General features: G+C 36.8%; 1 long non-coding RNA gene across 1 annotated transcript; it reads right to left on the bottom strand.

Annotated features, from left to right (window-relative positions):
• Positions 1–1,490: 1,490 nt before the first annotated feature.
• Positions 1,491–4,879, bottom strand: LOC140006205 (uncharacterized). The gene is made up of 2 exons (XR_011813838.1): positions 4,342–4,879; positions 1,491–2,013 (listed from the first exon to the last, which is right to left on the bottom strand). It is a non-coding gene; the product is annotated as an uncharacterized lncRNA (long non-coding RNA).
• Between the last annotated feature and the right edge of the window lie 6,049 nt (positions 4,880–10,928).

Below are 10,928 nucleotides of genomic sequence, written 5' to 3'. Positions count from 1 at the left end.
TGTTATGATCTATTTGAGCGTTGGGTGTTCAAGTGCAATGATTTCACTAGCTCACGAGAGCAATAAACGTACATTTGATCTCTGAATCATGACATCATCGAAATGATCGAAATGCAACATTGTGAAATATATTTGATTTCTGGTTTTACTGGTTACTCGCTGAGCTTCTACCTCACCCCAAAAATATTTTATTCCCCTCCACAGGGCTCAAGGTGAAGGGAGGACTTGTTGTGCTTATTCACGTGAATGGATGGCCTTTATGTAGTACAATTTGGATTTGAAATCATTTTATGTATAGTTGGGAATTGATTCCGCTGCATTTGTGACATGTATTTATTGGAGACTTGGATGTATATTTGTGGACCATGTGATGTATATTTGAGGTTTATTCTTGTAATTCATTTGAGAACTTTAGTGAACGACTGAGTCCCGGCGAGAGCTGGGCAGGTGGCCCGCCGAACCCTCTGGTTCGCCTTAGGGGGAGGTGGGGCTGTCACACAAAGATTTTGATCTAAGGTACCCTTCCAACTTAACCAAGATTAATTGCAAGATTTAGTCAAAAATTTTCCTAATCTAACTTATAAAACTTATCACATTTGGATGTTTCTATATGGATGCAAGTTTAGACCTAAGGGATATCGAGAGGGTCGAAATGTCTTTTTGACAGGTGCCGAACATGTGCAATAATAATAATAAAACCTAACTACCACCAAAAGTAGTCAATAATCAATTCTAGGTACTGGAACAGGGACTCCAGGTGTGCAATGAGTTACTTGATTCACCCTATTCCCGAAAAATTTGATTAATCCGATATTTCAGAATGAATTAATTGACAAAATTTACTAACTAGTAGACAGTGGCAAGCAGGGTCGTCTCCTCAGGGACTGGAGAAAAGTTCGTTTCCTTTCGAGTCAAGACAAACGGGGGGTTTTAGGAAAATATAAAATAACTAATTAACCAACTAATAAAATAACTAATAGAAATAAACAGAAATTAATCAATAACCAATACGACTCTAGTTAAAGGTGCAACTTTTCAGACACGGTCCATTCAATTGATCATCGATGCAAAGATAATTCAATTACTCATTACCAGATTAGTTATAGCCATCAACAAGCTCTGATAGCCAACTCTTCCTTACTTTATCGATAATCAAGGTACGACCGTTGACTATTTCTCTAACCAAGAGACAATTCTAGGTACGACCGTAGAATTTAATTTTTCGATTGCATTAATAATTAGAAAAGTCTAATCCTAACCAACAAACATGCTACGAGGGTTCGTTTAAGTTAGATCATATGTTTTCTTGACATAAACCCAATTATACCAGTTGCTACCAGGACGGAAGTAATCGAACAATTACGGATTCAACTACCCCCAATTAGCAAATAGTCCATATGAATAATTAAATGTTGCGTACTATTCAGTCATACACAATAGCTATAACAATTAAAAGCGAAAAACATATAAATACCAATGAATAAAAGAAATAGGTAAAATAATTCGATCTCACAGATGTTTGGAACGAGTTCTCGAATTGACCTTCGACTAGAAAATGGAGATTTAGCTACACATCCTAGAAGAAATTCCGCCAGACTCCATGAAATCTGGTTGCAATTGGTTTTCCTCTAAAAACTAATGAAAGCAAGCCGAATAAGCAAGTGACGGCTCCCTTTTTGCTTCCCTTGCGGCCGAAACTAATCTAATCTCCTGCGAGATTGTTGCTGGCCAACTCTTGATTAAGCGGGAATCCGGCTTTCCTTATTCTATTTTGTTTTCTAATGGAAGTCTACTACCAAATAAAACTAGACTCCTAAATAGAAAAATAAACCACAAAAGAAAGTATTTCAAGTTTCCTAATTCAACCATAAAACTAATAATTAGAATTCAAGTCTTCCAAATCTTCCTCTAAAGCTGCCCAGAGTTTGAATCGAACTTGGAAACCGGTCCCGAACGTGCCACCATCAAATTAATTGGAAGATTGTCTCTTTTTGTCACGTTTTGCTCTTTTTCCTACAATTTAGCACCATTAACCAAATATAAGCAGAATATATCAATTAACGCAATATTTGACTAAGATCAAGGGAATAATAGTTATAAATTTAGCAACAAATTATGACCTATCACTTTTCAAAATTTAATTGGTACCAATCATATTAATTGTGATACCTAATAATGATTTTTTGAACAGATCATGAAAAAATACAAAAGATAAGACTCAACAAAAGGAAATTATAATATATAGATAAATATGCATGTCCTAAAAGGGGGGAATGCAATATAACGAATACGGGAGACGAAAATTCGTGACTCAATTTTTCTTCTTATAGAGGGGTAATAGTGTGATAAGGTTAAAAAGTCATACTCGTTCATTTTCCATATTCGAATGGTGACTCCCCTAACTTAGTCAAGTAAATGGATTAGCCTATTTCTAATTTGCTACAATGAGATGCAATTCTAAATGATATGGTCCAAAAATATAAAGGGTAAGGAAATAATAGTAGGGAAAATATCATGCAAATGATAAGAAATCCTAAAAATAGGAAAAAACGTATGAGATGTAATAAATGCCACACCAAAGCATGAATTTAGCGAATCGATACCTAAAAGGTCTAGCATTTAACTAACTTATTTCTACAAATTCTCACTAGCGTTGGACTAGTGTGGTGACGTCATACACTCATTATAAATAAATAAAGCATATAAAGTATAATTAAAGCAAATAAACACATAAAACATATAAACCATGTCGAGCACATAACACGTAAGTATAATATTTAGATATAAAAATTCTAAAGAAAGCAAATAAAACACATAAGCACACAAGCATGCAAGCAAATAAAAACTAACTATTATATTAGGAAACTCTAACTGCAATCTAAAAGGGGAAATATAGATAATAAACATATCTAACCTATCTATTACATTTATCTAACTAATTATATTTTTGACCAAAAATAAAACCTATCTATTATATGGCCTAACTAAATATATTTTTTGGACACCTATCTATTACAATTTGGTCTTTAAATGCCTCTCAAATAATCATAAAAAATAAATAAAATAAATGAAAACTTAAAATGAATGAAAGCTAAAAAAATGAATAAAATGAAAGAAAAGGCACTTAAAACATGCAATCATACATATGGAAAACATATAGGAGCACATAAAAAGAAACTTAAAAATAATAGACGATACCTCCCTTGAAATAGTGACTAAATAAGGTAGAGTTTGCCCTATTTATACTCCAAAATTAATAAAATAGTCAAGACACCAATTTAATTAACAATTTAAAAGAAAAAGTAAATAGACGATACCTCCCTTGAAATAGTGACTAAATAAGGTAGAGTTTGCCCTATTTATACTCCAAAATTAACAAAATAGTCAAGACACCAATTTAATTAATAATTTAAAAGAAAAAGTAAACATATAGCAAATTTATTTTATTATTATAAAGAAATATAAATAAACATAAAATTCCTGAAATTTACTAATTAAATGCATTTAAATGAAGCATGGTTGACAATTAAAGAAGATAAGGAATTGTACTAAAGAAATAATTAAGATCAGGGACCTAATTGTAAAAAATTGAGAAGTTTTTGGGGTCAAATTAATTATCAAAAAATTAGGGGTCAAAATTGAATAAAAGATAAAATTGATCAAAATGCAATTAAATTAAGGGTCTAATTGAAAGAAATAAAAATTTTTAGGGCCACAGTAAAATGATTCAAAAGATCAGGCACCAGATTACAAATTTTGTTTCGGCTTTCCGAGAAAATAATATTGAGCCCTTTCTATTTTGCTTTGTATTGGGCCATAAACCCCCTAGCCCAAGGTAACAATCAGATTATTTCCGTTTAAAAAAGGGCTAGCTCACTCTTTTTTTACTAAATCAAATCTAATAAAACATTGGGTTTAAACTGCAAAATTCAATCCCTAACCCAAGTGAAAAATAAAAAGAAACCCAATTCTTTGGCCCACTAACATGTTTTATTGGCCATTTGCAGCCCAAAATGGATCAAACATAATAAAACAAACAAGAATAATTGGAACAAAAAATGAGGAGAAAATAGCAAGAAATTTTGGACGGGTCAACCTGCTGGAAACTGAAAAAATTCTGACCAAATTGGCCAACCTAGCCGGAAGTTCATTTTCTAACTTTTGAGACTGAATTTTTTATACACACGAAGCTCATAACGCTATGGATTCAACCAAGCATCAAACAAGATCCAAAAACCAAGTAATTATAACAAAATATGGATCTAAGCTTCTTGAACATAAACTTCCATAAACACTCTCAAATCTCTTGCATAATCATAAAGGGAAAAGTCGTGGATATACCTTGGGGATGATTTCGGATTGAATTGAGACCAGAAAATCATGAGAGAAGCAAATTCGTTGGAGTTTCACGCAAAATCGCGGCAGCACCAGTGGAGTCGAAGCAGCAAGTTTGTGGCCAAATACGAAGGGTTTCTGGACGTTTTTTGTGAAGAATTTCTAAATGAAACTTGCTCTTCCAACTGTGTACATTGTGCAGAAATCAAAATTTTCTCGAATGAAGCTATATTGAAGGAGGAAACTAGGTTGAAACAGGGCTGCAAAGTCAGCCTTTTCTGGAAAAATTTTGCAGAAAAATTTCCTTTACTCTCCTCTGTTTTTCTTTCTTTTTTGCTGTCTCTTTCTTTCTGCCATTTTTTCTTACTCTCCCCCTCTACCAGAAATGCATCCTTTCATTTTAAATGAAATGAAAATCACAAAACCCTCACCTCAATGGTGAGGATGGGAACCGGCTTTGCTGGCTTATTTTGGGCTATTTGATGGCTTTTTCCGGAGGATTCTTGATGGTTCTTGTAGGATTGAGGTGTCCCTTTTGTACTATTAAGCTTCGGGGAAAAGAAAGAGAGGAAAAATGCGTTTTTGCTGCCTCCAAAAATGCCAACTCTTCATGTCTGTTTTCCGTTAGTTCGTCGAGGAAGAAGGAGCATGCAGCTACTGAAATTTTTTTTTTTTTGAAAAACAGCATTTTTTATTTTTTTTCTTTCTTTTCATTTTTTTTGATTTTCCGACAAAAACCAAGCACATAAAAATCAAATAAGATAAAATGATGTTTCTTAGAAAAAATGAAATAGCAATAAAAGAAAGAAAAAATTTGTTGGTAGTTGATTTTGGTTTGAATGGTTTAATGATTTGCTATGATTGGTATTTTCTTTGTTTTTGTGTTTGTTTTGATGGTTTGTCCACTTTTATCAATACTTTTTTTTAAGGATACTTGACAGGTGCCGAACCTGTGCAATAATAAATACCTACTCGAAAAAAATACAGATTTTGTATATAGTGGTGAGTAGGGTCGAATCCACAGGGACTGGGGATAATTCGTTTCTTCTAGAGTCCAAAGTATGGGGGGTTTTGGATTAAGTGCTAACCAAATAAATTAACTGCAGAAAATAATTGATTAAGAGGAATAATTAAGGGAAAACTCTAGCCAAGGGTTCACTTCAGAAATGGTCCAGGCACTGATCATTGATTCACAGATAATTCCACATTTATTAATAGATTAGTTATAGTTGTCATGCACGCGATAAACAACCAACCTTTCCTTAATTTATCGATAATTAAGGTACGACCGTTAACTATTTCTCTAACCCAAAAACAACCCTAGGTACGACCGTAGGATTTAATTTCTAGATTGCATTAATAATTAGAAAGGCCCAATCCTAACTAACAAACACGCTACGAGGGTTTGTTTAAGCTAGATCGTATGCTCCCCTGACATAAATCCAATTACGCCAGTTGCTACTAAGATAGAGATAACGAACAATTACGGATTCAATTACCTCTATTTAGCAAAATAGCCTATATGAATAATTAATTATTGCGCACTAATCAATCATACATAAGGACTAAAACAATTAAAAACAGGAAACACATAAATACCAATAAATGAGGAAGCGATTAAAATAATTTCGATCTCACAGTAATTGTTGAACCAAGTCTTCAGTTGTCCCCTTGACTAGAATTAAGAGGTTAGTCCTCCATTAATGGAGAACAACCCACGCGGAAAAGCTATTCGAAGCTTACAATTGTTGCAAGCCTCTCTATTGTTTCTCTCCAAAAATCGGTAAAAAGGAAAAATACAAAGACAAGCCGTCCTCAATTTTGTTGCTGGCCGAACTCTTATTCACGCGGGATCCGGCCTTCTTTTCCTATTTTCTAGCTTTCTAAAACGCATTCAACTTCCTCCCTCACAATCCGTAGTGATTGATGCCAGAGAAATCTCCTACCATAGGAAAACTAACTCCTAAAAGATAGCAAAACAAAGTGCTTAAAAGTCTCCTAAACCAACCCAATTACTAATTAGAAACTTGGCAGATAATATCATCTTCCAGTTGTGATGACGACTCCCACTTGAATTAGGATACTGCCCTGCATAGAATCCCACACACTCCAAGCTTGATTGATGTCTTCTCACGCATCCACACTTGGAGGAAAATCTTCTAAAAGCTACTATTTCTGCACTTTCCTTCTCCAATTGGATAAACATCCCCTAAACATACAATTTAAACAAAATATGTCTATTAATGCAATATCCAATCCAATAAGAAAGGGAAATTATAACAAAATTAATGCTAAATTAGCGTTCTATCAATTTCCCCACACCTAAACCATGCTTGTCCTCAAGCATGAGAACAACAAATCAAACGATCAAATTCAAACAATGGTTATTGCTCAAACTTTCTATTGCCACGATATAATTAAAACTTATGTCAAGTATTAGTGGCACTTTTCAAGAAATATCTCTCCAGTTAGTTTTGACGATTAAGGACTCTTTCAATTTATGACTAACTAATCTAAGAATATAAAATATTCAACCCGCATCCAAAAGCAAATGGTTCGACTATTAAGCAAAATCTCAACAATAAAATTCATGGGTCAGCGGGCTAGCTGGTTCGACTATTAAGCAAAATCTCAACAATAAAATTCATGGGTCAGCGGGCTAGCAATTCATTCATATTTTTCACTATTAGCACTTTTTTTTTTAATACCTCCACTTGATTGATTTTTTTTCTCGGGGGAATGCTTAGTTTTCAGCCATTCAAGCGTTTTGACGCGAACTCCGACATTGGCCACATGAAGGAGCCCGGTTACTCAGCCATCATCGCTTAAAAACCACATACTCATAGTTATCGTAGCTGTTTGACGCGAAAGTCGACACTTGTGGTGAAGACCTCCGGTTACTAGACAACGATACTAGCGGAGTATAGCTGAATACTATTCATAAATAAGCACCAAAAATAAAATTAAAAACCACACAAACCCGCTTCATTTCTTAAACATGGAGAACTAAGATTAATGACTGAACCAATTTGCACAAAAAAAAAATGCTAGACAAATATTTACAATATTTAGAAAAGTTAACCGAAAATGGCAAAAGTCACAAAATCTCAAATATTCACCAAAGAGATACCCTTAAAATCAATCATGTCATACTCAACACCTTAAAGTGTAAATCTTAGCAATAGAAAAATTTGAGACATCTAACCATCGTTTATCAGGAATAATCACAAATAAACACAAAGATAGGCAAAAATTGGTCAAAATTCGACAAAGTCAAACAAAAAAATCCAACAAAAATGCCTACACTTGCACTTTTCAATAAAATGCCAATATACTACTCCCCCCACACCTAAATCTTGCATTGCCCTCAATGTAAGCAAAGAAACAGCAAAACAGAGATATTGGGGCAACGACACTTCCCTTAAAACGGAGGAGGGCAGAACTGAACTACTACTGTGGAGGGAAAGGCGGGCGGAAACCCACGTGATGGAGTTACTGTGCTAAATTCTGGGCCATCCCACCCATTTGACGCTCCATCCGATCCATTCGAGTGTCCATTTGCTCTCGCCCTTATTTTTTGGTTTAGTCATTGGAAATCAGAGGGCAAGGTGGAGGCAAGGAAATGGGATTCCAAAGAGGTCAACATACAGCCAACAAAGCAAATGACAACTAAATACAGCTTCCAATCACAGACAAGCGCAGAAACGGCCGATGAACACACCCCCAAGAATTAATTAAACCTGTCAGCAGCAAAATTTTCCCCAAAACTAATTAAACAGGCTACTAGAGTAAAAACTTTCCCCAAATGTCACTGGTTGGGCACAACGTTAACCAAATAATCAACAATCAATCCACATATATGTCACAGCACCCAAACAAGCACAAATTTTCTGTCCTCAGCTAGCAAATAAAAAGTCTGGCCTCAGCTAAGAAAGTAAAATTCTGGCATCAGCTAGTAAAAGCTAGTAATCTGGCCTCAGCTAATTAGTGACAGAAAATTAAATAAGAAGTCACCGGAGCGGAGAGCAGGGGTGAAGCGGAGCGCAGGGGTGGCACGGAGGAACCTCTGGCACAGAGACGCGCGTGGGTTGTACGCCCGAAGACAGGCGCGGACGTTACGCGTCTCTGATGGTGCGCGCTGCGGCTACTGCTCGTGTGTTGGGCCGCGCCTGGCGAGGGGCTGAAGGCTGCTAATGGCTGCAGCTGCTGCTTGCTGCCTGGTCCACACGCACGGTCAGGGGTTGGGGCTCGCGACTGGAGCGCTTGCGCAGAGGCGCTGCTCACGCTAGGCAGAAATGACGCGCGAGGTGGGCGCGAGCTCGCCTGGGCTAGAACTGGTGGCGGACGGCGCGATGTGGCGACGAATAGCACGAGCGACGGCGGCTGCTGCTAGCGCTGTTACGAGCTCGGGCGTGAGCTGCTGGGCTCGCGGAGTGCGTTGGAGGCGAGGAGGGCAGTCGCGCGGGTCGGCGGCTTGCGCTCTGCGGCGGCGGAAACAAGGTGGCGGCGGCGGACAGCAAGAAAACGGAAGAAGGAGGAGAAAAAGAAAGAAAAGAAAGAAGAAATAAGAAGAAAAAGACAGAAAGAAAGAAAGTGAAGGGCTGCGGTCCTTTGAATTTTTTTTTTTTTTTTTGAACTCAAGGAACCTCTGGCTTAGGCGTGGGCACGCCTAACTTCCCTTAGTCATTTAACCATTCGTCGAAAATTTTTGATTCTTTAGCGTGCCCACCTAGCGTGGGCACGCTCAACTGCTATAGAGTCCGCAGATGCTGAACGAAAATTTCTTTCCCTCAGGCGTGACCACCTGGCGTGGGCACGTCTAACTACTAATTTCCTGCCACCAAATATCAAACTATTAATTGACACTAACACTTAACTAAAACTTCAAAAATGCATGAAAACTGAAACAAATAGTCTTGGGTTGCCTCCCAAGTAGCGCCTTTCTTTAATGTCTTTGGCTAGACATTTTCATGTGTATTCATGGAGGATAAAATCTTGTGGCTCGTTTCAGTGCTTCATCTTCTATGTAATCCTGATAGCCCTCGTAAATAGAGTAATTCTTGGGCACACGAGCTACGGGCTTCCATGGACTAGTAAATGGCACCAAACAAACAAGTGATGATCTTAAATCTTCACTCACTCCTCCATCAAGAGCACTTATTGGTTCGAGATATTTTGCCATCATGACTCTTAATTTATTCCTGGCATGAAATTCAAAATCGTCTGGTATAATAAAATCAATCTCACTAACAGGAATTAAAGAATAAGAGTCAGGAAAATATTGATCAAGGAATGGAGGAGATGTCACCGCATTTGGAGATTGTTCACTGCATTCATTCACTTGAACCATTTGATGTTGGGGTCTCAATTCTTGCTCTTCAACTTTCTTTTCAACTACATCTTTAGATTCTTCTTCTTGAGACTCTTGCAGTACCATGTCATTTGTCAGAATAATTGCACTCTCATCTTCCTCATGGTCGATAAAGTCGGTGTGGGCAATTCTTCATAAACTGGAGAAATCAATTTGCTCGTTTTAAATGCCCATTCAAGCCTTGCTTCTTTCATCTCTTTACTCATCCTTTGTGTCTCCTGTTGAAGTTGATGTACCTCCTGTTGAATTTGATATGTGTTAGTAGCTATTAATTCAACTATTTCTTCAAGAGACATACCTGACATGGATGACGGTTCTTGAGACTCATACTGCTGAAAATTCATTGGCTGCTGAAAATTCATTGGCCCTGTTGTATAATTATAACTGGAGTTATCCCACCATCCTCGATCATACCCGTTTGGATTAGGGTTATACCACGTTTGAGACCATGGTGAAAAATCTCCATAATTATTGAGTGGGACACTCAGATTATCTTGATATTCGGGGCACATACCGGTCGAATGATCCCTGGCATAACAAATTTCACAGGTTGCAGCAGCCATTCTTTCTCTAATAGAGTTTAGTGCCTCTAAATATGCAAACTTAGAAAAAAGATCAGTCTCATTGCTTTCCTCGGAAACAAAATCCAGTAAATCACCAAAATACGGAGTGTTAGAAGGCATAAACTATATAATAAAAAAAATAAGAGAAAAAAAAATAAAAATAAAAACAAGATGAACTCAAAAAGAAACAAATTAATCTGGCACCAGTCCCCGGCAACGGCGCCAAAAATTGACAGGTGCCGAACCTGTGCAATAATAAATACCTACTCGAGAAAAATACAGATTTTGTATATAGCGGTGAGTAGGGTCGAATCCACAGGGATTGGGGATAATTCGTTTCTTCTAGAGTTCAAAGTATGGGGGGTTTTGGATTAAATGCTAACTAAATAAATTAACTGCAGAAAATAATTGATTAAGAGAAATAATTAAGGGAAAACTCTAGCCAAGGGTACACTTCAGAAATGGTTCATGCACTGATCATTGATGCAGAAATAATTCCAACATTTAGTAATAGATTAGTTATAGTTGCCATGCACGCGATAAACAACCAACCTTTCCTTACTTTCTCGATAGTTAAGGTACGACCGTTAACTATTTCTCTAACCCAAAAACAACCCTAGGTACGACCGTAGGGTTTAATTTCTAGATTGCATTAATAA

This window comes from Coffea arabica, chromosome 5e (genome assembly GCF_036785885.1).
Source record: "Coffea arabica cultivar ET-39 chromosome 5e, Coffea Arabica ET-39 HiFi, whole genome shotgun sequence".
NCBI lineage: Eukaryota > Viridiplantae > Streptophyta > Magnoliopsida > Gentianales > Rubiaceae > Coffea > Coffea arabica.
The sequence above is the reverse complement of the archived record's forward strand: the minus strand, read 5'-3'. Positions and strand labels throughout refer to the sequence as shown.